The sequence below is a fragment of the Meriones unguiculatus genome, chromosome 2 (assembly GCF_030254825.1).
Source record: "Meriones unguiculatus strain TT.TT164.6M chromosome 2, Bangor_MerUng_6.1, whole genome shotgun sequence".
Classification (NCBI taxonomy): Eukaryota; Metazoa; Chordata; class Mammalia; order Rodentia; family Muridae; genus Meriones; species Meriones unguiculatus.
The window spans coordinates 37,359,030-37,385,204 of NC_083350.1; the positions used below are offsets into that span (position 1 = coordinate 37,359,030).

General features: G+C 37.8%; 1 protein-coding gene across 2 annotated transcripts in view; it reads right to left on the reverse strand.

Moving 5' to 3' along the window:
• The window catches only part of Prr16 (proline rich 16), a 204,879-nt gene that overhangs the window by 99,921 nt on the left and 78,783 nt on the right, over window positions 1-26,175 (reverse strand). The window contains exon 2 of one of the 2 annotated variants that reach the window (XM_060377281.1): window positions 4,379-4,478. The exons of the other annotated variant lie outside the window; for it this stretch is intronic. The gene's annotated coding sequence lies outside the window, so the exon portion shown is untranslated. The remainder of the gene's footprint in view (window positions 1-4,378; window positions 4,479-26,175) is intronic. 2 annotated transcript variants of the gene reach the window in all.

Consider the following 26,175-nt stretch of genomic DNA (forward strand, 5'->3'; position numbering starts at 1 on the left):
CAGTGAGTAAAGGACTAGGGAAAGTATCTAGGGGGAAATGGAGCAGGGGTGACCAATGAGTTCTATAGAATACTGAAAAGAAGCAAGAAACTCTGAGTTATTACTATCAAACATGTTGACTCTAAAAAAAAAATAAGAATGTACTCTACTTTTTAAAATGCTATAAGAAAAGACCCTGTGCCCAGATACGTTTGGTCCTTGTGGAGCTCCTATCCTTTCCACATCAAACTCCCCTTCTTTCATATGATTCCCTGCACTCTGCTGAAGGTTTGGTTGTGAGTCTTAGTATATATTTTGGAGCACTGCTAGGTAGAGTCTTTCAGATACTTTCTGTGGTAGACTCCTGTCATACGTTCAATGCATGTACTGTTAGGCCACAGAGGAGGACTTTGCAGCCAGTCTTGAAAATACCTGACAAAAGGGAGTCATATGAAAGGGGAGGAGGTCCTCCCCTACTAGTGAACTTGGAAAGGGGCAGGGAGGAGATGAGGGAGGGAGGGTGGGATTGGGGAGGGAATGAGGGATACAGCTGGGATACAGAATTAAGAAAATGTAACTATTGAGAAAAATAAAATTATGGAAAAGAAAAAAAAATGCTATAAGAAAAGACTTTAAAAGTTTTACCAGACAAAAATGATAAAATTTTTAAAATAATTATTTGTATTTTATGTGCATTTGTGTTTTGCCCACATGTATGTGTATTTGAGGGTGTTGGATCACCTGGAACAGGAGTTACTGACAGTTGTGAGCTGCCATGTGGGTCCTGGGAATTGAACCTGGGTCCTCTGGAAGAGCTGTCAATGCTCTTAACCACTAAACCCTCTCTTCAGTGCCCAAATTTGTAAGAGGAGTAAGAATGTTATACTAGATTTAATCCTTACGTTGTGCATATATGGCTCTTAATTAATACATGCCAGATAAGTTTTTGTGAAGAATAGATATTTAAAAGTAAAACAAAATGAATTAAAAACCTCATCTGTTAAATATATAATAAGTAAGTCAAGCTGGTGGGAGACACACAAAATATAAAATTTCGTACAGTTACTTGACACATGTGAAGAACTACATAAGTTCAATTCAATTATAACCATTTTAGTACTGCTTAGGGAATTTTTTTCCTTATGTTTGTGACACTGAGGGGTTTAGAGAGAAAAATAGAAACATACTCATATGTCTCAGATTCATCAAGACCTTGCTTTGAGAAATATAAGCATTTGTGCAAGCAGGTTGTTTTGCAAAAGTTATAGTAAAGTGAAGTGAACATTACGCAATGATTGAGCTTTCATGGATAAAAAAGGAACTCAGACAGGACACTTCCAGATGCAAGACACAAAAGAGGGGGCAGCTTGCTGAGAAGTGTGAGTAAAGTTAACATTGTAGTGCTGCTAAGCCTTGAACTCTACCTGATACATCCACATGATTCAAGCCCATCTTTCTTGTTATCTTCTCTGAGTTAGAGGAAACAGGACTCAAATAAGACCTGCTCATTTACATAAGTGTTGGGTTTCAGATACAAAACTAAACCTTTTTACAAACTGTGATTCCTGAATAGCAACACAATTGTTCATGTTTCAAAATTGTTAAACCCAATGTCTAAGTAACAAAACATAAAATTCAGGATGATCTTTTCTAGTTCGCACCATTTGCCTGCAAATTTCATGATTTCCCTGTTTTTAATTGCTAAGTAGTATTCCATTGTGTAAATGTATCACAATGTTTGTATCACCCTGAGCAGGAAGCAGACTTACCAGGCGACAGAGGAAGACAATGCAGCCTGTCCTGTTGAGACCAGATAGGTTAGGGTCAAATGAAAGGGGAGAAGGACCTCCCCTATCAGTGGACTGGTGGAGGGTCATAGAAGAAAAAAGGTGGGGAGGGTAGGATTGGTAGGGGATGAGGTAGGGGGCTACAGCTGGGATACAAAGTGAATAAATTGTAATAAATTAAAAATAAATTAATTAAATTCAAAAAACATAAAATTCATAGTTAACTTTTATATATCAAACACACAAACAAATACTTAAAAACCATGATATGAAATATTGTGGTGGTCACATAGCAAAGAAAAAAAAAAAGCAAATGAATTAATCAAAATGAAAATAAAAAGAAATCCCTTGAGGAAAATTCAAATCTATTATTCTCAGCAATAAATCTGACTAGGCAAAATTGATTAAGAAGTGTCACATTTTTATTAAAGGTTTTCAGTAAACCCTTAATAAAAAATGTTTTAAATCTTTATTTTCAGTCATGTTTACATTAATAATTTTCTGTTTTTTTAGAGAAAAAAAATGGAATAAAGGCAGTGATTTTATTTTTTAGTAGAATATATTTTTATTTTCTTTTTTCAATTTTATCTATTTATTTATTTGTTACAATTTATTCACTTTGTATCCCTGCTGTAGCCCCCTCCCTTATCTCCTCCCAGTCTCAGCCACACTCTCTTCTCCACCTATGCCCTTTCTCTAGTCCACTGAAAAGGGGAGAACATCCTTCCCTTCTATCTGACCTTAGCCTATCAGGTTTCCTCGGGGTTGGCTACAAGGCTGGCTGCATCATCTCCCTCTATGCAGGCCTGGCAAGGCTGTACCCAACAGGGGAAGGTGATCAAAGAGCCAGCCACTGAGTTCATGTCAGAGACAGCCCCCATATCCCTTACTAGGGAACCCACTTGGAAAATGAGCAGCTATGGATCTAGGGATAGCAGGGGATCTAGGTCCTTTCCATGAATGGTCCTTGGTTGGAGTATAGGTCTTTGCAGGACCCCTTGGGCTCACTTTTTTTTTTTTTTTTTTTTTTTTTTTGGCTCTGGTTCTCCTTGTGGAGTTCCTGTCCCCTCCAGGTCTTTCTATCCCTCTTCTTCCATAAGGATTCCTGAGTTTCATTATTTCCTTCAATACCCTGGTGGGTAGAGTCTTTCAGAGGTCCTCTGTGGAAGGCTCCTGTCCTGTTCCTTGTCTTCTATTTTCCATGTCTATCCTGCTTGCCCTTCTGAATTCAGATTAAGCATCTTCCCTAGGGTCAACAAGGAGAATCCTAGGGAGGAGACAGTGGTATTATTAAAGCTCCTTTTGTAGAATAATAACTGGACTGGCAAAAGGAGTGTATAAAAGTGGGCTTTTTCTTAACACCTAGAAAGGGCCTTTTTATTTACAACCCTTGTCTTTTCTCAAGGAAGAGCTACTATGGGCAATGTATTAGCTGCTAGTCTTCCTTAATTTTCCTTAATTTTTTCTAGCAGTCATGTTGTAAAAAGTTATTAATATTTACTATGGGTTTAACTTCTGGTATTGCTGCTGTTAATCCTCAGCAGCTGTAAAACCAAATCACCACACAGAGACTGGGTTTTTAGTTAACCTAGAACACAATGCTGGGCAATATTTACTCCCTCCTAAACCTCCATGCCCTCAGTTTCCTAACATTTAGATTTCCCACGTTATACTTGCTTTTTGTGAAATCTTAGGTCTGGTTCATGCTCCAAGTCCTCCAAGCTCTCCTCCCGCTCTGTTCTCCTCGTGCACCCCTCTCCTCGAGCTCCTCCTCCTTCTCGCCCCTCCCTGTTCTCTAGCTCCTCCCCTCTTTCCTGTCCTCTGGCTCCTCCCATTGCACAACATTGTATCTAGTTGCTTTATTTGTGTCCTGTTTACACAAGAGTTGAGACAGGATGCTTATAGTGAGTATCACAATGCAATATCCAAATTGAAACCAGAGAGTTGGGGGTGGGGAAATCAGCATTTGAATTAACAAGGGTAAGGCATATACATTTTAAAAGAACATTATACCAACACAGTCAACAATGTTTTTCTTATATACAATGCATACCCAAAGGACACAAAATCTTTACATTTGCAAAGTGAAGTCAGTTATAAAACTACCAGGTAGCTCAAGAAACAGACTATGACCTCTAGAGGTCTCTCACTCACTGTTTCTATTTCTCTAAAAATAGTACCAGGATTCTTCTCTCCAAAGGGAGGAGATTCCATGAGCAAGATCATTTAGAGTACACTTAGAGATATGGAATAATGCGTGCATTATTTTTGCTTCAGTAACATGTTTTCAATTTTACATAAATTAGTTTACCCTTACTATCTGACTTATTTTGCTTGATAAGTGAGTGACATATTAAGATTAATATCTGCTGCAGCGTAGGACTTACCCCTTTGCTCTGATGTGTTACATTTATCATACTTTGTCCACTCTACTATTGCTCTGGATTATACCTGCTTTGGACTGTTTTAAATGATCCTTCTGTAAATGATCATTGGCACACTATTGCTTAGCTATTTCCTCTGAATTAAAACACCTAAACTATTTACATTTTCACCAACAGTATATGAAAGTTCTAATTCCTCCCTACCCTGACTAGTATTTCATATCATACCTTTTCCGGTTTTAATTCCTCTGGTGAATGTGTAGAAATACTGTAAAAATCAGGCCTGGCTGCAAAGTCCTCCTCTGTGGCCTAGCAGGGCTGCTCCTCCCTTGGGGGGGAGGGGAGAGAAAGGGGAGGTCAAAGAGCCAGCCATTGAGTTCATGTCAGAAATAGTCCCTGTTCCCCTTACTAGGACACCCACTTGGATACTAAGCTTCCATGGGCTACATCTGAGCAGTGGTTCTAGGTTATATTCATACATGGTCCTTGGTTGGAGAAACAGTCTCAGAAAAGACCCCTGTGTACAGATATATTTGGTCCTTGTGGAGCTCCTGTCCTCTCCAAGTCATATTAACTCCCCCTTCTTTCATATGATTTCCTGTACTCTGTCCAAGGTTTGGTTATGAGTTTCAGCATCTGCTTTGATACACTGCTAGGTAGAGACTTTCAGAGGCCCTCTGTGGTAAGCTCCTGTCCTGTTACTTGTTTTCTCCTACATCCAATGTCCATCCCATTGTATTTCTAAGTGAGGATTGATCATTTTACCTCAGGTCCACTTTCTTGTTTATCTTCTTTAGGTGTACAGATTTCAGTATGTTTACCTTATCTTATAAGTCTAAATACCCACTTATAAGTGAGTATATACTATGTGTGTCTTTTTCCTTCTGGATACCTCACTCAGAATGATCTTTTCTATATCCCTCCATTTACCTGAAAAATTCATGATTTCCTTGTTTTTAATTGCTGAGTAGTATTCCATTGTGTAAAAGTACCACAATTTCTGTATCCATTCCTCCGTTGATGGACATCTGGGTTGTTTCCAGGTTCTGGCTATTATGAATAAAGCTGCTACAACCATTGTTGAGCAAGTGTCCTTGTGTACTTGAGCATCTTTTGGATATATGTCTAGGAGTGGTATACCTGATAAGCTAGGGTCAGATGAAAGGGGAGCAGGTCCTCCCCTATCTCTGGACTTGGAAAGGAGCAGGGAAATGAGGGAGGGAGGATGTGATTGGGAGGGAATGAGGAAGCAGGATACAGCTGGGATACAAAGTTAATACACTGTAACTAATATTAAAAAATAAAAATTTAATTAAAAAGATAACAATGTCAAAACACGTACTCACTTGACTTAAAACTACTTAGAAAAATGTATGCGTTATTTTAAATAAACCATTCATGTTTAAATAGAAAATAAGTCAGGTGTGATAATTTACTATGACCATAATTCCAAGACTCATGAGACCGAGGCAGGAAGATCACATGACTTAAGAGTCAGCCACATGGCCTGCCTGCACACTGGATTTCAAAGATTTAGGCCATTTGTAAAACGAGAACAAAACAAAACAAAAATATGGGAACAGAAAAGGAAAATAAATAAAATCAAGTTAAAGTGATTTTAATTTTATTTGTGCTCCTCTTTGACTAATGACCTTTAAGTAGCTTCTCGTATTTTATGGCCATTTGAATGTCCTCAATTGTGACATGGCTCATCACATCATCCACACGTTTGAATTGTTTGTCTTTATCAACTGGTGTTGTCACTGATGTTTAAAGTGTTATATTCTGGATATAAGGCCTTTCTCAAAGATCCACTTGGCACATACTCTTCCCTCTGTACATTGTTCTACTATTCTATTATTTTCTCATTAAACAGTAATTCACCTTCATCTCATCCAAGTTATTAAAGCTTTTCTGTACAGTTAAGGTGTACTATAACTTTCAAAATTACATTTTAAAATTCAGAATCATGAAAATGTTCTATTTTGTCTAACATGCATAGTCTTACATTTCAGTTTTAAAACTATAATCATCTGGATATAATTTTGTAACAATCTGAAGACTTACATTTTGTTTTTTTTTCTAGTCTATCTCCACTTTTATAGCTAAATACTAGCCAACATAGTTAATGTACAAATGTAGAAAGGAAATATCAAAGACAGTTCTGCTACTCATTAAAAAGTACTTAGAAAATAATTAAATTCCTACAAAGTAACAGTATATTACAATTATTTTCTAATTGTACAATGTCATTGTTAATTTAGACAAAATAGTTTAAAATATCTTAGTATCTACCACATGTGTAAATATATATACATCCATATAAAATATATACATATATATGTGTGTGTGTATAGATATGCATATATATTCCACTGACAGACTTCTATAGGTTCTCAAAGTGTTTGCCGAGTGGAATGCTTTTGAAAAAAATCTAATAACACAGGATTATTTCTTTATATAATATTTAATATTAAAATATTGGTAATTAATATGTATATAGAACTCAAAATAATTATGCATATAAAGTACATTGATTTAAAAAGCTAAATAGTATATATTCATAAGAGAACTAAGATTTCTTTAAATTGACTGATATATTTTTATGTGTACAGGTGTTTAGTCTGCACGTATGTACCACATACGTGCTTGGTGTCACAGGGACCAGATGAGGGTGTCATAGCCCACAAAACTGGAGTTCCAGATGGTTGTTAACTCTCAGATAGGTACTGGAAATCAAGTGTAGGTCCTCAGGAAAAACAGACAGAGGTCATAACTGCTGAGTCGTCTCTCCAGCCCCTAAGTATATTATTTCAAAGCTGAGAATTAATAAGAGTAGCATTTTTTTTTTTACCACATCAGCAGCCTCAATATTTAAGATAAGTCTCACCTAGAAAAGAGTACTTTGGTAATTCAAGTTATTTTTACTCATAAGCATTAATTCTTGACCTGGGATTATCTGATGAATGTTCTTTACCTCCCTTAAGCTTTGCTATTTTAAAAACTCTACAACATTTATATTTTATAATTAAAAGTATGTTTCTTTTCTTTTATATAAAAGAGAACTCACAAAGCTTTTTTTGTAGGTATGGAAACCTGAAGGCAAGTCACTGAGCTACAGCTCTATTCTATCACCATTACATGAGAGGAATCCCTGAGAAAAGTCCAAATAATATTTAACTACATTTTAGAGAGATCTCAAAATGATATCATATAATGCAATCCAAAGTATGCTTGCTTCTGATCATTCCTCAAAATAAGTCATAAGCAGGTACATTGTTTTGAACCTTACTTCACTAAAATGCACTGAGCCCTAAGGAGGAAGAGCAAGAGCTGGTGTTCAAGGTCCTCCACGGTCTGGACTCAGCCAGCCTTTGTGGCTCTTAACAAATCATCTGTTGAACACTGGGCAATTGCACAGCTGCACAATGCCTCAACTCCGCATGTGTAAAAATTCAGGGTTAATGGTGCTTCTTTCAGTTTATAGGAAGTGTGCTGTCTGTCTCAGGGTTATCGCCTCCGTCTGTCAGTACTGTCACCCAGGTAGCGTGTGTAAGGCTGGTTTTCAGGTATTCTATCTGCTAGTTCAACGTCCTTGATGTTCACCGGGCTCCTCATTATGTTCTACTCACAACACAAAATCAGCTGCTCAAATGCAAATGTCTTCGCAGTCAAGGCAGAAAATATTCAAACAACAGACAACTGTGCAAGCGGTGGCCACTTGAGAAATATAAGTCCAAGGGCTTTCACAGTCAACTTTTTCAAAAGGATGTGATAAACAAGGTTATTCCTTTTTGTGGTATTAACATAATAGTAAGAGAGTGCTTCCAATAAAGGGTTTAATTCAAAGTGATGAAGCCTGCTGTGTTAGGGAGGAAGGCAAACAGATACACACTCAATGTGCAGAAACAATTCTGGTCTGTATTCTCCAGTTCACAGGCATTCACTTCAGCAATTGCACCTAAGCTGATGTAGTGAAAAAGCCTTCTGTTTAACCTCTACTTGGAGAGAGAATCAAGACAGCAGAGTGGTATTACACTCTGGCAGACGATGGCAGGCATCCTGGAAAAATGTATTTTGGACTTTGTCTGCACTAGCTCTCACATTTTATTTGAGAACACTTCCCATAGGCTTTCTTTTCCACCCTAACCGAGGTAAAACAGCGCCTATAAAAGCCATTGGGATCCAGTCTGCAAATAGCTATTCCATTTTCAGTTTTTACCTGACAATGAACAGAACATACCAATTAGACCACGCCCATACCATCAGATATTTCACCAGGTTTCTGGACACCATGTACTTCTTCTGTTTCATGATCTACTTGTCCGAGTCCCTTTATTAGCTCCTTCTCATTTCTGTAATCACTAGCATTTGAACTTCTCAGAGGCCCAGTAATTATACCTCTCCCCTCATCCCTAAATGAAATCCATCTAGTCTCATTAACTCAAATAGTATCTATAAATAAATAGCTCTCTGCTCAAGACTCCATTCTTGAGCTTTTCCTCAAATGTCTCGCAGACTAATTCTGTCTGCTTGGGCATCTGACAAGCAACCTGGATTTTTATAGACAAAACGTAACTTCTGATTTTTCTTTGTAGAATGTTCCCTACCCCAGAAAAAGAGCAATCCTGTTTCACTAGATGCTCAAAAAAAAAGTCACAGCAACTTCGATTCCTGCTTTCCAACCAAATGCCAATGTAATAAACCATCAGATAGTCATTAAGTTTAAACACTTCTTATAACCCAAGCAAATGACAAACAGCTACTTATGACAGAAGAGTTCTCCTATCAAGCGATGAGGCTTACCAACACAAAAGAACAATGAGTGTTCAAGAAGATGAAAAGGATAATTGCTTATCATTGATATTTTTTAAAATAGAGATATCTACACGTATCACCATCATGTCTTTTTCTAAAATTAAACACAGAAAGAACACAAATAGGAGGGCACCCACCAACTACACAGTGAGAGCAAAGTGACCGGCACATTATTCTGTGTTCCCCAAAACCCCTACACCTGTGTTTCTCAGGGAGGAAAATCCACTGGGGTACACGATGATCCTCCTTGTTGTTTAGCTTCTTTAGGTCTGTAGATTTTAGTATGTTTATCCTATATAATAAGGCTAACATCTGCTTAAAAGTGAGTATATACCATGCGTGTCTCCCTGCTTCTGGGTTACTTCACGCAGGATGATCTTTCCTAGTTCCATCCATTTGCCTGCAAATTTCATGATTTCCTTGTTTTTAATAGATGAGTAGTATTCCATTGTGTAAATGTACCATAGTTTCTGTATCGGTTCTTCAGCTGAAGGACAATAGCCTACCACAGATGTCCTCTAAAAGACTCCAATCAGCAGGGATCAACGCAGATGAAGAGACTTACAGCCAAACTTTGGGTAGAATGCAGGGTTTCTATTGGAAGAAGAGGGTTATAGTATATAAGAGGATCCTGAGGGGACAGGAGACACCAAAAGAGACCAACAAAGAAAAAAAAAAAAGCCAGGTCCAGGGATGACTGCCGAGACTGATAGACTAACCAAAGACCACACATAGAGAGGACCTAGACTCCCTGCTCAGATGTAGCCCATAGATAGCTCAGTCTCCACGTGGGTTCTCTACCAAACAGAGAAGAGATAGTCTCTGACATGAACTAGGTTGCCTGCTCCTTGACCACTTCTCCATCATGTGGTGACCTAGCCAGCCCACAGAGGAAGAGGATCCAGGCAGTCCTGATGGAACCTATTGGGCTAGGGTCAGACAGTAGGGTAGGACGACTTCCCCTATCTGTGGACTAGGGAAGAGGGATAGGCGAGATTAGGGAGGGTGGGACCGTGAGAAGATTAGGGACAGGGCTACAACTGGGATACAAAGTGAATAAATTGTAAATAACAACAACAACTATAATAATAATAATAATGAAAAAGAAAAACAAAACAGAACAAAACAAAAAAACACACAAAATATATGACATTTGAATGCCATTAATTTTTACACTGTTCACTGCATAGTAAATCTTTTTTCCCAGAGAAAAATTCAGTCCATTTTCACCTATTTCTAATCTGCATATTCTTATACTGTAGAAAATGATATGCTGTTGCTATATTAATGTCCTATACACTTTATAGAATAACAACAAAAAGCTTTAAAACACTCTGTAATTATGTTAGTGTAATTTTATTTCATTTAAAATAGAAATTATAAGCATAAAAATGAAAAAAAGGAAATGAATTGAAAAGTGTCAAGGTAAAAAACAAGTGGCTTCATCAATGAAAACAACATATCATATAAACAACGATCAAAACAGTGATTTAGCAGCTATTTCCAAAGTATCTAGAACTATGGAGGTCACGGGCATTACCTTCTGTTCACTACTCCATTTAGGTTAACAAATGACCCATGAAAAAGTGGCATTTCTTCCACATTTCAGAAAAAAGATTAGTAACACTATACTACACTTAATATATATGTATATATTACAATATATATTAAGAAGAAGAGAAAAGGTGGAATAAATGAGAGAGGAAAGGGAAATGAGAGACCGAGGACTCTGAAATCTGAGTAGGCTCTGCAATTGTAGTAATCAATGGAACATGATATAAGTGACGTATACCTAGCTTTTAGGTCCAGGACTTAAGACACCGGTAGGTACCATTCTTTCACTTTGTGACTTTGTTTTGGCAGTTATAATCTCTTATCTAAACACCATGACGGATAAACCATATGACAGGCCAGAAGACTACATAGAAGAAAATAAGGACTCAACAAATTCTATCCATCTTGATGTTCCTACATGTATGTGTGTGAAATTGCTTTAGATATTCCAGAGAATCCACCTTCAGGTGGCTTCAGGTAAGTGCTCATGAAGCAGAACTGTCTATATGAAAGCATTTCCACGTTCTTTAACTGCAAAGTATGGTGCACCACGGAAAAACTGTTATAAACACTGTTCTCTGGGGAATTTTTCCCTCCAACAAAGTAGACAATGAGACTGCGATGATTTGAATGTGATGTCTTCAAGAATGACAGGAATTTGAACACTTGGGCTCCAATTGGTAGAGCAGTTTGGGAAAATTTAGAGGGTACGGCCTTGCTAGAAAAGCACATTGCTAGTCCTGGCTTTGAGATTTAAATACTTTATATAATTCTAGTTTCTTCTCTGTGCTTTGTGCTTACAGTTCAAGATGTATGCTCTTACCTTCCTGTTTTTGCCATCATGACTTCTACTGAGTGCCATACTCTCTTAGCCGTTATGGACTCTAAGCTGCTAAAAATAAATCCTTGCATCTGTAAGTTGCCCTGATCATGATGTTCTGTCACAGCAACAGAAAGGTAAGTAGAAAAGACACCGTCATCTCTGAAGTTACCATCATGCCTGGTTACGCCTAAGTTTAAAGCAAGTTAAGTAAGCTTTGATCTGCTTGAGTCCACACCTCCAGCTTCCTCTTCAACATGTCCTCTCAATCTTCTGATGGCATCAGTACCCTGATCTCCACATTGTAGCACATTTTCATCTCATTGATTTTAATAGCTGGATCCTTTGTAGAAGTTCCATACCCTTGTAAGATGTCAGCCCTCTCTAATGTTCTGATCCTCCCTACTGTACCCATCTACAAATCTACATCTTTTCTTGTTTTCTATCATTAAAACCAAATATGCAATAAGAATAAAAAGGAAGGAGGAAAAGAAGAAAAAAAGGAGAAGAGCTAAAATAAAAACAAAAATATCCAAAATGAACAAAATAAACAAACTAAGAGAAAACCAAAAGAGGCAAAGAAGCATGAGAACACATATGGATACAGAGACACACGCATTGGCAAAGAAACCCTATAAAACCCCCAAATCAGAAGCCTTAATATGTAAACAAAAAGATAAGAAAAGAAAAAATGGAAATCCTCCAAAATTACTTTTGAGTTCATTTTGTATTGGCCATATAATGCTGGGCATCGGGCTTTACACCTTCAAAGTGGTTTGTATATCCAGGAAGACTCTGATGGAGAAAACTAAGTTCTTATTTGTGAGTGGTTTTCAATTGGAGACAGTTTCCAGGTTAGGGTTGAGGCCTGTGTCCACTTCCCCTCTCAGCAGCAGGACCCCATCTGGCTCAGACCTACATGCCCCATGCATTCTGCCACAGCCTTAGGGAGTTCAGATGTAAATTGGTCCTGTTGTGCTTAGAAGGCCTTGTTTCCTTGGTTTCTGGCCACCCTCTCTTGTTCCTACCATCTTTCTGCCTCCTGTTTCACAGTGTTCCCCGAGCCGTAGCAAAAGGGAATTAACAGACACATCAGTGGCTGCCTTTTCAAAGTGTCTTTTCCTTTTTATATCGTAGTGCCAAGATTTTCCCATAACAATTTTACTCCATCTCCATTTTAAGCACTTTAGGTATCTATAGGATTGGTACTGTGTGGCAAAAGACACTCCCATAAATTCCATCTTCTCTGTCCACAGTGACTGGTCGGGAGTAAGCAAGGAAACTTATTAGACATATATGCCTGCGCTTCTGAGAGGATGAGTTTTATTTGTATAACAAAAAATATTTTGGAGAGGGTCGATAATGAGCAGTATGAATTACAACATAAGGTCCTAAGGAACTAGGTTTAAGATGAACCTGTCTCTTACTCCCTAGTTGTTGTTCTGAGATCGTCATACCCTGAAAACTTAAAGTGTCACAATTTCATATGCTGCACTAATACTTTCCTTCGACTGAAATTCCTGTTGCTTGTCTCTAAGAAGGTACACCACCACCCTGGTTTAATCTCCAATTGCTTGTTCATATTTGCCTGTAGCTGCTGTCCCCCCGGCAGACCCTCTTATTTGCAAACACTGTCTGACATGACATCTCTTCCTTTGTGTCAAGCCAATGCCTGGCCACTCTGCAAATGCAAGATTGCTCTCCAAATCTCAGGATGATACTGTTTTTCTGCTGTTCTTCGTGGAGTAGTGTTCTGCTTTTCTGACTCTTCTGCATCTTCTATTTCACTGTATAAGTTCTCATGTGTTGAATTATGGCTTGTCCCCTTATGAAGTTTGTAGAGTTTCAGAGTTTATGAATTTTATTTTGTTATTTCTTCCAAGGCAATGAACACTTATTAAGTAAATTCACTGTGGCCATGCTTATTCCATGGAGCAGGAAAATTTCTGATCCCAGGTTCTGTGTTTATGACAGAAAATTCTATACAGCATACAAAACTGGCATGTTCCTGTTAGTGTTACAATTATGCTAGTGGTCCTAGCAAGGGCGTCTCCCCAGATCATTTGCCCAAATGATCTCACATTGTGTCTGTCCTTCACTCTGGTGAATCTTGACAGGAATATAAATCGCTAGAGTACAAGATAAAGTATTTAAAAATAAATTCCCTTAATGATAATGGAATTCAAAATACATAATTGAGTTCTGAAAAGCGTTTTCTGACCGGCCCAGTACAGTGGCAGGTAACTGTAACTTCGGCTTCTGGCTACTTCCAGACTTAGCAAGAGGACCGGGAATTTGAAGTCAGCCTGGACAGAATGGCAAAGCACTGCCTCAAAAAGTGTTGATGTGTATGCAATAGAAACACTAAATATAATTTAGAAAATCTTTATAAATATTTATTGACCAAATGGTAAACAAATAAGGCTCAAAAACGTTTGCGATGTGAGAAAGAAAAAATAAAAGCCTACAAATAAAATCAGTGATTCTCCTACAACCAAGAATGAGGATCTGCTAGTTGAGACAGCAAATGGGAATTATATTTTGCAGGGGTAGTTTGATAGTCTGTCTTATCTCCCAAGAACTCACAATGACAACATTCCCCCCAAAATGATAGCTTTTCCAATGTGCTAAATTTATTTTACAAAATTCCTTCTGAGATGGTGGATTCTGTCAAGTTAATCTCATCAACCAGAGAGTTAATGTCAGTTACAGAGCAACAAAAATAACTTTTAAAAATATATATTTGTGTTTGGATATAATCTATCATTGGAAAAGAATGTGTAATTCTCCATTTTATATTATCTTTTCACTACATATGATAAAAATGCAATAGAGATGAAACAGCAGAAATAATGAACAATGCTTTCTGTTTACAGTTGTTTTTCTACGAGGAGGTGGTGGGGAATGTTAGGAAACTGAGGATGAAGGGTCGGAGTCCTTATATGGTGTTTGCATACAGCCTAAAATATCATTTTCCCAGATGGCTTTTTTTTTTCTTTTTTTTTTGTGTGTGTGTCTTTCAAGAATGCCGGTTCCTATAAATACTGTGTATCCTTCGTCAGAGCCAGTCACAGAGTTCATCCCTTCCCCAAAGGCATAGTTAATCTTCACCAGCTCCAAAGCTGTGATTACCGAGGGAGAGTCTAATGTACATATTTTGAGGGTTCTGTCTCAGATCTCTTGATGTAGAATTTCTCTGGGTGGAACATGGAGATATATATTTCTCGAAAGTCTGCCTGGTAGGAGCATGTCTTGGTATTTTCAGTCCCTGCCATTGAGACACGCTGCCGGCCCGTATGTCTCAGTTTTTCTGGGTTTATAAACTTAAATGATGAAATATATGCAAATAAGGGACTGCATCACAGTGCATTTCATAATCATCTGTTCACCTCATTTAGGCGACTAATTAATAACCACTGAAACAGGCAGTGTTCAAGTACAGTAGATTCACTTCACTGTATTCAAACTTCTGTCGTGAAATGCTGAAAATGTGTCTTCCACTGCAGCCTCACGCATAGATGTGACTGAGAAGGGCTGAGTAGGGAGTGGAGTGGATATTGATGAGGACGACCTTGCACCAAAGTGATCCACAGTTTGTTACAAAAGGCTGATCCCTGAAGGTAGTAATATCTAGTTCTGATAGCCTGCCCTCTGTGAACTCAATTCTAGGCAAGAATTCTCATTCAAAGAATCAGGTACAATGAGAAAAACTCCATGACAGGCAGGAAGGCAAAAAGAAGAATCATGTCAAGGTCTACTCCCCTGGGTAATAAGTCGTGAGAGCTAGGTGTGCTGCCAGGACTATAGTTGAGTAGCCTATGCCCCAGATCACACAAATAAAAGCATAAGCCCAGCCACACAGACAGGACATGTATTTTTTTTTTCATATAAGTTTCCAAAAGTGTCTATTAAAAATATGCATATATCACTTCAGGTTGAAAGGTTAGTGTGAGATTCTAGACTTTGGACAGTAGTTTCAGTCTTCTGTATCCAAGTTAAAAGTATAACACAGCAGGTCTGTTTAAAAAGAAAAGCCAAAACAAACTGCAGAGAAACTGTATACTTTGAAGCTGTAAGAAAATTGAATATGCCTTAAACATGAAAAAAAGAAAGAAAGAAAGAAAATAGCTGAGAAAATTCCCGAAACATGTAAGAAAATCACTTCTTTTTGTTTGTTTGTTTTTGTCGACTTAGGAGCACTATAACAAAGATCAGAGTGAAACCTAAAATATCATAACTGGCGAGGTTGGAGTAAAGTGCCTCTCTGATTGAATTCATAGAGAATTGCTTCTAGACTACAGCAAAACTGTTGGCAGTCATTAATTCCCAGGGGAAGAAAGAGCATGATCATAGACATGGAAAAGTTGCAGCGCAAAGCCAATGCCCCTTTGAAACTTGTAAGTTCTAAAGCACCTGCAGGTACAAAAACTATTTTAAATGAACCACTGTTAAAATAATAAAAAAAAATAGATGTTCCTAGTTCTGTATGGTATTTGTGCTATGTGTGGATGGCTGCTAGGCCTCGTGGAGAAGCAAGAGGAGCACATCAGATGTCTGCATCTATTGCTTCCACATTATTTTAAGAAACAGAGTTTCTCACTACACCTGGAACTCAGTATTTTTTTTATTTTATTAATTACACTTTATTCATTTTGTATCCCCCCATAAGCCCCTCCCTCCTCCCCTACCGATCCCACCTTCCCTCCCCCTTCTTCATGCATGCCCCTCCCCAAGTCCACTGATAGGGGAGGTTCTCCTCTCCTTTCTGATCTTAGTCTATCAGTTCTCATCAAAAATGGCTGCATTGTCCTCTACTATGGCCTGGTAAGGCTGCTCCCCCCCCAGGGGGAGGTGATCAAAGAGCAGGCCAATCAGATTATGTCAGAGGCAGTCCGGAACTATTGTCACCGAGTTTCTAGGGTCACCTCTCTCTGATTTCTGGCACTGCTCTGTAATGTGCAATTGTTTGCATGGCTGCTGCCAATCCAGACTGAGGGTTTCCTGCTTTCCCAGAAAACACTCTATCTGCTGCACTATGTCCAAGACTCCTCCCAATCATATTTTTTCATACATTTATATAACTATATCTTAAATCAGTATCAAAAAGTTTTCCTTCCATGAATCACAATCCTCTTTCCAATATTCTATTAGATGCTATGAGGCCAAAGGGTTCCAGAATTTTCTTAAAAATAAACAACAAATAATATATATTTTTTTAAAATCAGCAAAACACGGCAATTGTTTTATTTATTTATTTATATAATTTTTATTTATTCACTTTGAATCCCAGCTGTAGCCACACCCTCGTTCCCTCCTAATCCTTCCCTCCCTCTCTCATCTCTTCCCATGCCCCTTCCTCAGTCCACTGATAGTAGAGGACCTCCTCCCCTTCCATCTGATCCTAGCCTATCAGGTCTCATCAGGACTGTCTTTCATAGTCTTCTGTGGCCTGGTCAGGCTGTTCCCCACTCAGAGGGAGGTAATCAAATAGCCAGAAACTGAGTTCATGTCAAAGGCAGCCCCTGCTCCCCTTATTAGGGAGCCTATTTGGAGACTGAGCTAGCAAGGGCTACCTCTGTGCAGGGGGTCCAGGTAATCTCCATGAAAGGTCCTTGGTTGGAGTATCAGTCTCAGAAAAGACCACTAGTCCCAGATTTTTTGGTTCTGTTGCTGTCCTTGTGGAGCTCCAGACACTTCCAGGTCTTTCTATCTCCTTCTTCTTTCATAAGATTCCCTGCACTCTGCCCAAAGTTTGGCTATGAGTCTCAGCATCTGCTTTAATACCCTGCTGTGGTAGGCTCCTGTCTTCCTTATTTTCACCTTCTTCTGATGTCTACCCATTTGCCTTTCTGAATGAAGATTTAGCATCTTACCCAGGGTTATCCTTCTTGCTTACCTTCTTTAGGTGTACAGATTTTAGTATGATTACCCTATATTATGTGAAATATCCACTTATAAGTGAGTATATATCATATGTGTCTTTCTGCTTCTGAGATACATCACTCAAGATAATCTTTTCCAGTTCCCACCATTTGTCTGCAAATTTCATGATTTCCTTGTTTTTAATTGTTGAATAGTATTCCATTGTGTAAATGTACCACAATTTCTGTATCCATTTCTCAATTGTAGGACATCTGGATTGTTTCCAGATTCTGGCTGTTACAAAAAAGCTGCTATGAACATGGGTGAGAAAATGTCCTTGTTGTGTACTTGAGTATCTTTCAGATATTTGCCCAGGAATGGTATGGCTGGATCTTGAGGAAACACTATTCTTAATTATCAGAGAAAGCACCAAATTGATTTCCAAAGTGGTTGTACAAGTTTACATTCCCACCAGCAGTGGAGGAGGTTTCCCCCTTTTCCACATCCTCTTCAGCATGTGTTGTCACTTGAGTTCTTAATCTTAGCCATTCTGATGGGTGTAATGTGAAATCTAAGGGTTGTTTTGATTTGCATTTCTCTGTTAGCTAAGGATGTTGAACTTTTCTTTAAGTCTGTCTCTGCCATTCGGTATTCCTCTATTGAGAATTCTCTGTACCCCATTTTAAAATTGGATTACTTGATTTGTTGCTTTTTAATTTCTTGAGTTCTTTATATATTCTGCATATTAGCCCTCTGTCAGATATAGGGTTGGTGAAGATCCTTTCCCAATCTGTAGGCTGTTTTTTTGTTCTGATGACAGTGTCCTTTGCTTTACAGAAGCTTTTCAGTTTCATGAGGTCACATTTATTGATTGTTGCTCTTAGAACCTGTGCTGTTGGTATTCTGTTCAGGAAGTTGTCTCCTGTACCAATGAGCTCAAGGCTCTTCCCCACTTTTTCTTCTAACAGGATTAGTGTGTCTGGTTTTATGTTGAGGTCTTTGATCCACTTGGACTTTAGTTTTGTGCAGGGTGATAAGTATGGATCTATTTGTCCTTTTCTACATATAAACATCCAGTTTAACCAGCACCATTTGTTGAAGATGCTGTCTTTTTTCCATTGTATGCTTTTGGGTGTTTTGTCAAAGATCAGAGTGGGTGGGTTTATTCCTGTCTTCTATTCGATTCCATTGATCCACTATCCTGTTTCTATGCCAGTATCATACAGTTTTTATTACCGTTTCTCTGTAGTACAGCTTGAGATCAGGGAGTGTTTTTATAACATCATGGGATGGATAAAGGGAGGTACATCCTAGTCAACCATACTATGCTCTTACATAACAGAATGTTCTGTGGTCCCTGAATGATGTGCAATTCAGCTTTGTCAAAATTCAGGGGGAAACCATTTGAAATAAACCGATATGTCAAAATACTGTAAAAGAAATCCATGCATGATATCATTGTAAGGTTAATTGCACGTATAAAAAGCCCAGTGCTCAAAACAGTGAAGTAGAATGAGATTTTTAGCAGGATTGAGCTTTGAGAAGATAAGTACTGGGTCTTGAAATGTGCTGTGGAACTAACAAGCAATCCCATAGAAAGCAGCCTACCTTTTACACATCGGAGAACACTTTCAGATGCAGGTACAAGTTTTGTTTCATACATAAAAGAAGGAAAAGCTGGAAATCTCCCAGCCAGCAAGTAGGAAAGAGAGTATCAAAAGCAGTGGTTCCTAGCCTCTGCATCTCAACCCCTTAGGAGGATGAGTATCAATATCCTGCATACCAGATATTTACATTACAATTCATAACAGTAGCACAATTATAATTTCATTGTTGGGGGTCACTACGACATAAAGAACTGTATTGAAGGGAGGCAGCTTTAGGAAGGCTGAGAACCACAGGTAAAGGCTCTTCCAGTCCTCTACCACAATCTAATTTTTCATACATACATACATACTTGTGTATGATGTTTATGTACATATATATAAAACCATATTAGCTCAGTGTCCAAGAGGGTTCCCCAGTAACTGGAACAGGGACTGTCTCTGACATGAACTCAGTGGCTGGATCTTTGATCACCTCCACCTGAGGGGGGAACAGCCTTGCCAGTCCACAGAGGAAGACAATGCAGACAGTCCTGATAAGACCTTATAGACTAGGGTCAGATGGAAGGGGAGGAGGACCTCTCTTATCAGTGGACTGGGGGAGGGGCATAGGAGAAGAAGAAGAAGAAGAAGAAGGAGGAGGAGGAGGAGGAAGTGTGGGATTGTGAGGGGATGGAGGAGGGCGCTACAGCTGGAATACAAAGTGAATAAACTGTAATTAATAAAAATAAAATAAAAATAAAAAAACATATTTTAAAATATGTCAAAAAACAAAGTTAACCAATGGTAATACTTTATCTCAAATATCTCATTTTCCCATTTTGCATTTTAATGAGATAGACATAAAATATGGTAGAACCAGTCTTTTTGACATTATTAGGTCTTCATTTTTCCTCCTGATTTGTGCAAGGCTAATCATCTGAACTACTTTGATAGTCTGGTTTCCACATGCAGAACATGCCATCTTATCTCAATGGAAAGTATAATTATAGTAGTTCCCACTTTTAAACAAGGTTACAAGGCTTCCTACATTAAAAGATTTTCTTGTTCTAGTTAACTTGTGGTAGATCACACATGAAGTCGCTGAGTACCTGAGCACAGACTAAAACACATGCGTGTGGGTGGCTCATTAGCTGCTCGCTGTCCAAGAATTCTTCCTGCTAATCCCTCCACTCTGTGGATCAAACTCTTCCAATAACGGCTTACTGGCACAAGGTATTAAAATGTTTTATGTTAATATGGTGTGTTTATATTTCCAGAATGTAAAACAAAGCTTTGCATTTTACTCTGTCACAATTGACGAGGCAAGCTATACCACATGCAAATAAACTTTTAAAAATTCCTTGGAATATTGTTTATTGGAAATTTACTGTTGGTAAAGGAATTTAGGTGGGTGTTAAATTTAGTAATTTATATACAGTTATGATTAACTTTGAATTAAAACAATAGCAACATATTACAAAATCATAGTCATATATCTTATTTCAAAATCTCTTATGTGAAAAACATGTCTCACACTGATCTTACGAACCATCCTACCAAATGTACTTTACCTCTTTGTGACTACAAATTTGTTTTTTATAAAAATTACACTCTTTAAACACTGGACCCTTTTGTTAGTTTTCAGGCATGGTCTGTATAAAAAAAACTATTAAATGAAGAACATCTCAGTGTCCTCACTCTTCTGTAAAAGATTAGACTATTGTAAGAAATAGTTCATAAATTTTGGTTTTTATATACAAAAAAATTGAAGAAAATCATGAATTAAGGAAGCTTAGGAATATTTATGTATGATTGTGAATATTAACATTGTTTTTATAATTTTCAGTGGAAATTCTAATCCTCCGGTCAGCAGCTCATCCCAAAGTTTGAAACAAGTTCTTCGTATTTTTAGGTTCCAAATAGAAGGAGTTCCAATATGGTTCTTCAGAATTCATATCTAAGTACAGAAATCTAAATTTGAAAAAAAAAATTAAGATATGCTAACTAGATTCAGTTCTTCATTCATGTATTTCTTATGTGTGATTAATATATTTTCCATTAAGCATTTAGTGGATGAAAATTATATATTTTAGTTCACACTTAAGTAAACCTTTGGTCCACATGTAATTAAATTTTAATTTGTATAAAGAAATTAATACCTGTAAGTACCAGAGTTTTGCCCAAGTTTCACAGCATTAACCAATGACAATTATTGGAGTCAATTCTTTGAACCTAGCTTTCTTGAAATCCAGCCCATATACCTTGTCACCAGATAAATGCATATTCAGTTAATATTGTAAGTAGTGACAGTTTGCAAAGGGAACAAACTGAGATCATAGAACCATCTGTAAATCATGGGGATGGAAATAAAGTTATCCTGTTTGACAGTAAGTACCCTTAACCAGTAAGCCCCCTCCTTGGCCCCATCCTGTTTATTTGTCCTTATAGGAGGAAGAGGCAACCCCTGAGCTCTCTCAGAATAAGTGAGCCTTTTGTAAGCTAAGAAGCAGGGATGCCCTATTATTTGAAATCTATTGTTTCAAAACTGTAAGAGAAATTCCCAAGGTTTAGAGCACCCAATTTATAGCTTTTCTCACAAACTTCTAGCTGACAAATAGTTAGGCTACAAACACTATGCTGAAAACTTTGTAATTCTTAAATGATATTCGGGGCTTAAAAAAAAAAACCTCCTTAGAATTAGAACATGGTTGGAAGTTTGTTTTGAATGAGGGGACAAATTTCGCAGTTGTCCTCATCAATTAAAATAGCATCAACCAATAAATACACATACTGTGTTTATAGAATGCTCTAGAAAGAAGTACAAAACCCTTAGCATAAATCCCCTCATGCTACAAAATAAACTAACATATAAAAAAAACCTTGGCAGAGCAAGAACTTGGGCCTCTCCCCAACCCCGGTAGACTCCTCCAGATGTGGAGCAGCTCTGATATGCATTCTTCTAGGGAGCAAAGAAGGGGATGTGGGGGTGCTTACATTTTCCTGGTATTGCCCTTGCTTTGAGTAACTTTGCAGCCACGGAGACAGGTATCTGTCTGCATTCCTTCCTTCTAATTCAGCCCAACTCCCAATGCCTTCAAAGTTCCCTCATACTAAAGCAAAGGTAGCAGAGGGAATGCTTCCACTGAGATGACCAAGGTAGGCTGCATTTTGGGGCCAGCACAAGGACTGATTGAAGTGGTATGGGAAAAGGAAATAATAGTGAGCCTCAGACACAGCAGTTGTTCAGTGTCCATCCTTGTATTGACAGCTTCCCACTCTTTTCCCTACTCAGCAGAGAAAATGCACAAGGGTTAAAGAACACCTGCAGTTTGAATTTTACTATCACCCTTTCCTCCTACCTCTGAATTTCTTTATTCTGTTTCATCGGTTCTTACCTCGATTACCAACAAAACAGCATCGTTTTCTAATACACAGTTTTATTTTCATAAAATTATTGTCTATGCTGTATTTGAAACTGAATTATTTTAGTTATGCTTCTGTTAAATCTGTTCATAATACCATGGTGACAGGCTCTCAAGATCTTGCTACGAGAAAAAAAAATCATATACATGCATAGATACTTTCTTGCAGATTTCTGAGAAACTTAATGGAATAAATCCTTCTACAGTGGGCAATCATATGAACAGCTTCAAAATCTTCTGCCTGACTCTTGCACATACACCTGATGCTTCCTACCAAAGCATTGAACATGATTTTGGAAACTGGATTCTAAAAGTCAATATATTTGCTAGTCTCTCTTTCTTGTGAATCCTATATTAATACATCTTGTATCTGTATCTGTATCTGTTATTTTATGGACAAATGAAGACCCCAAGATGTAAGGAGAGGGAGAGGGGTGTGGAGAGAGGGAGGGAGATAGTGAGGTAGAGAGAGAGAGGAAAGGGAGAGAGAGGAGAGGTAGAGGGAAAGAGAGTGAGAGAGGGATGAGAGGGAGAGGAAAAAGAGGAGGGATAGGGGAAGAGGGAGGGACAGAAATGGGGAGGGGAGAGAGAGGGGAGGGAGAAAGAGGGAGAGGGAGAGACAGAGAGATTAGCACCTGGCTAGATAAGCTGTGCTGGTTCAAGTAAAATAGGGCATTTATGTAATTCCTAATTGTGATTTTCTGGACAATTACTTGTACGCTACCTCATTCAATAAAAACTTGCTTATTCAGTATGCTTCTTTCATTGATATCGATTACACCAATGATTCCATCAGTGAGGATGTTATTTCCAAAATGATTGGTTTGATGTTGAGAACTGAAACGATACTAACCAGAGAGAAGAAGGAACAAAGGACAACGGTTCTTGCATAATCTGAGTCAATGACTTTGATTTCCATTTTTGATTACTGGATTCAGCATTTTCTCTGGGTTTGACCTTAAATGTTCTATGTAAGAATGTCAGTTAAAAGACTGTGGTGACCAAGTGATCATTCAATACATTATGAAGTATGTCATATTTACCTAAAATCAATACATTAATGTTGAAAATAAGTTTTTAGAAAGGTAAGAGAAAGCATTTTAGGAAAAAAACCTGCAAAACTGTTTGCTGTCTACACTGCGGAAAAGAGCTGAGGAAAACATCGATTGGAGGCAGGAAGGTGTGATTCTGGCTCATGGATTTCAGGGTTTCAATCATCATGTAAGGGAGTGTGTGGTTTACATCATTACTGCAGGTAGAGAGGAAACAGATCAAAAAGATACCTACATGACATAGCTTTCTCCTGTCTCTCCTTTTATTCTCCCCAGCCCTTATCTCCAGGATGGTGCCACCAATATCACCTCCATGATAAGTTTTCCCTTCTTTAGTGAATCCACCCTGGAAATGCCCTGGCAGATACATTGAAGCTCTGTGTTAATAATGTGTACATCACTCAAGTCAGTCAGCTAGACAGTTAAGATTAACCATCATGCTGAGAAAACTCAAGCCTGTATATGTAATTCTCAGAATGATCATCCTTTTGATAAAACTGAGCAAAAATGATAAAGAAACCCTTTTTCCTGAAATTTGGGTATAATTTATTTGTGTAACAAAACATGACCCACTCGTAAGATGCTTCTTTAATCTAATGTTTGGTACAAATGATCTAATTGTTATTAGTACTAAAATGAAATATTACATGAGAGTGATTTTACTGTTTCTGAGAAATCTACATTGTATTCTAGCCATCACTGCCCTTTCTTCTTGCACCAAATTGGAGTATAATAATGGGTTCATACAAAAGTTTATAAGACACTCACCTCTGTACATACATCAAAACCTAATATATGATTCCAACATAGAAAGATGATCTTCCATTCAACACCCTGTGATCTGTGTTAATTTCTGTGATATAGAAACAAGACTGAAGCCAAGGTCAGCCCACTTAGATTAGAGTCATGGTCAGCCCACTTAGATTAGAGTCAGATAAATATGTTTTGAACAAGCTAGTGAAATCCTCAGGGCTTTCCATTTAAAGACAGAACTTGTCTGAGTTCTCTGGGATGCTCTCTACACTGCGATGTGGAAAGCTAAAAGCATTTAGTCATGATCAGGAAACTGGTGAGCTGTACAGATGAGGTCAGAACTCACATCTGTCAGTGTGTATTCTACCCAGTGCGTCCCTAGCAGCGTGCCCTGTACATCTCTAAATACTAACAAGAAATGTATGGTGAAAATCTTTGTAAAGACCGAAATTTTATAGAAAAAGAACACATTTCATCTTCAAAAGTTTCATAATACTAAATACAATTTTATGCAAATAACCAAAGACAAATACAAGGTTTGTCTAAGCTTTAGAAGTTTCAGAACAGAGTTGCATATTAATTAATTCCATAGCAATTCAAACAAGTTATACATAAAAAATACTTTTCAAAATGACAAGAACTTTCCAAAACTGCTTTTAGCTTAAAATACCGAAAACTATATTTTATAGCACATTAAGAATACTCCATACAATCAGAAAATATACTCCTTGTCAGTTTATATTAAATAGAATAGAAATGTAATTAATCCTGAATTATAAAAGAATAGTGGAGAGGCATAAGGGAGAAGAGGGAGGGAGAGTAAGATAGGGAGGAGATAAGGGAGAGGGCCACAGCTGGGATACAAAGTGAATAAGTTATAATAAATGATAACAATAAAAAGCTTTATTATTAAAAATGAAAAACAGATACATCTTCATAAGTAAAATGAAATGATTGCCTTAAAAAAGAATAAATAAATAAATAAATATATAAATATTATGTTTCACTGATTGCTTTACAGTTTCTGATTTTATATCCTATACTTTAACACCATAGCCAGAATCGTAATGTTCCCCTTACTGTTATTATATTCATGATGACTTTTTGGTATGGCATTAATGCTAAGCCCTAGATCCTAATGCAATGACTTAAGGTAATACAAAATAAAACAAAACAAAACAAAACAAAAACAAATAAGTGTTACTACTAAAGTCAATGTAACTAGCCATGCTGACTTAAGCCATTAGAAGTTTTTGAGAGACACAAATTGATTTTCCAATCAGTGGACTTTATAGGTTCACTAAATCATATCAGTCCTGTATTCTTGTAGCTAGGCATGGTGTTACACATGGACACAGTGATCAGGAGGCTGAGGTAATGAGATTTCAAGTTTGAGGCCAGCCTGGGCTACATAGTAACTTCCATGTAAGCCTGGGCTAACATGGTGGGTCCTTTCTGAGACAAACAAGTAATAAATCCTACAACTACTATGAACTGTAAGTGGTGGCACCTATCTGAAATTTTAGTAATGCGAGGTAAGAGAATGATTAGGTACAGGACCAGCCTTAGCCAGGTAGCAGCATCATGTTTCAAGTAAACAAACACAGCCTTCTTATTCAATAGCCTTCTACCGCTGTGGCGATGACTATATCTCCAAAACGTTGTAGCAGATTGTGAATTGGGATCTGAAAGGTTGTGAGAGATTGGCATTTTTGAAGGTTCCAAGAGTCAGTAGGAAAGCTCTTGAGTAATGCTAAATGAGTAAGCCAGTCTTCAGATGCCTGTACATCCTAGGCTGGTGAAGTTTTCATTCACATAATCACACAGTCACATTTGTAAGTACATAAGATATGGTGCCAACACGAGTGAATATTCTACCACGTCGGAGAAGCCAGCAGTGTCTTCCCTGGGGTGAGCTATGAAAACCTCTGGCAACGACTCCACACTCATTCACTCACTAGTTCTGCATCAACTGCCATTCCTCCAGCGTGATTTCCCTTTCCTACTGTTGCAAGTTCATTAAAGGAATCATTTGCATTTGTTAGTAAACACTTGGATGTGAACATAGTGACATTTGAGGAAGCAGAATTTTAAACTTGACTTCTCTGCGATAGTCAATGGAAACTAACATGATTTTTCTTGCATTGATTCCACGTCA